This window comes from Primulina eburnea, chromosome 11 (assembly GCF_022965805.1).
Source record: "Primulina eburnea isolate SZY01 chromosome 11, ASM2296580v1, whole genome shotgun sequence".
NCBI classification, from domain to species: domain Eukaryota; kingdom Viridiplantae; phylum Streptophyta; class Magnoliopsida; order Lamiales; family Gesneriaceae; genus Primulina; species Primulina eburnea.
This window is the reverse complement of record NC_133111.1, coordinates 20,306,194-20,308,173: the sequence shown is the minus strand read 5'-3', so window position 1 is coordinate 20,308,173 and position 1,980 is coordinate 20,306,194. Positions and strand designations below refer to the sequence as shown.

The following is a 1,980-nucleotide window of genomic DNA, read 5'->3' as shown; positions in this document are numbered from 1 at the left end:
GTACGAGTAGCGTTCATCATGCATCTATTGTCGATGGAAGACATGGAAATTATAAACAAATTTATAATTCCCCTTTTCGGGCTTGATATTAATTTTGAATCTTATTCCAAATGAGGGTTTTTAATTTTGAAAGGTCTCATCATTAATTTTATTTAAAATCTCGCCATGTTTGATCGTATGTTTGCCGGATTCATGCAACTTTGTTATTATCATAATAATAACGCACATACTCATTATTTATAACATATCATGTGGGGGCCCGTGCTCTTGATTAACGTTTAATGACCAAACAACCAGGATTTATTAACGTAAACAGCGAAAGCGATTAAAATTTTTTCCATTTTGGGCCTACAGAAATTTCGGCATGACCTATTCGTAAATAGGACATCCCAAAAAAAATCAAAACATCACAAACAATATTTATATACTCGAAATAAAGTCATAATCGCAATTCACAAACCTATAGCCGCACTGGCCGGGACTAAACACATGCAGAGCCGGCAAGGCTCGATCACACCACTATCAATTCAAAACATCGTAAAACAACAGTACAGCTACACGGGGCATCTCCCCGGTAAATGTATGACTCCATAATATAGTGTATATATATATATCTGGGAAACTCTCAACCACGACTCGACGACTGGGCACCACTACCTGACGCTCCACCAGACGCGTCAAATCCTCCTGGATAACCTGCTATGGCATCAAAAACAACCACAGCATAAAAGAAACGAGGGGTCGGGCCCCAGTACGACGAACCAGTAATATTACGTCAAATATAACTGACATGAAATAAAATCAAGTACAATGCGATGCGATGCAATGTAATGCAATGCGTGAAAGGTAACAACAAAATAATGGATACCAAAGCGGAGTCCAAATGAAACGCATCAGCAACAAGAACAGTGGCCACCCGTGCCAGGAATGCAGCAACGTAATAGCATGCCGCCGCTATCCATGCACGTAGCATCGAGGGTACGGGTGCGACCCGCTCAGCCCTCATGCAAGTCATCAGGAGTGCTAGTCCTATCACCCATTCCATCGATGAGATGTCAGGAGTGATCTAATCCTATCACTCACTCCATAGATGACGCAACATCGCAACAGATCAGTAATGCTAGCAATCAACGGAGTCAAGGCTCGAAATGCTATGCATCAACTCAAATAAATCCATGAATGCAATCAAGTATTCACAGAAGCACATAAAGCACGTCACAACTTATTACAAAGTACTTAACGTCATTTCACATCACTATAGACGTCATAATAAAACGGTTCATACGTACCTCAACAGACTTTAATTTACCACAAAATATCTTAAGGATTTCTCGCAGAATCCAATCCTGTGGCAAATAATACATTTCATATCAAGTCCCATTTATTTTTCCAATATTCACTAATTTAGCCTAAAATTCCAAAAATTCTTAATTTAGGCTTTAAAATTTCTAAAATTAATATATGTCAATTCTATAGCGTCTAAACATTTAATTGTTGAACACTAAAATTCGAAAACCCAATCTAAAATACTTGAATTTTCGAAATTATGCCCAATTAAATTCTGAAATTTCGTTAATACCTCCAATGAGCTCCGATATATCACCTACAATCAATAATACAACATATATTAATTATTGGAACTCAATTGACTTAAAATCCCCAAAATTCGAAACCCTAAATTCATAATTATACCTCTGAAATTTCGAAAAATGCTTAAAGCTTCGAATTTAAGCTTTACACAACCTAACCCAAGCTTCCTTCCAACTTTTCCGGCGAAAAACAGGCGACGGTCTCCGACGGGTTTCCGAGAGTCGCGAGTTTTCTGTGAAATTTTGGTATCAATGGATAGCTCTCGTCGAGAGGATTCCGAATATGTATTTACTTTATTTTTTGGACTATCGGAGCGGCCACAATCGACGGTCAAAGCTTAGAAATCGAAAAGAAAGAAAGGACGATGAAGCTTTCGGTGATGGAGGAAAT

General features: G+C 38.2%; 1 long non-coding RNA gene across 1 annotated transcript; it reads right to left on the bottom strand.

Moving 5' to 3' along the window:
- Positions 1 to 279: 279 nt before the first annotated feature.
- LOC140804812 (uncharacterized) lies at positions 280 to 1,980 on the bottom strand. The gene is made up of 3 exons (XR_012112206.1): positions 1,693 to 1,980; positions 1,580 to 1,603; positions 280 to 1,346 (listed from the first exon to the last, which is right to left on the bottom strand). It is a non-coding gene; the product is annotated as an uncharacterized lncRNA (long non-coding RNA).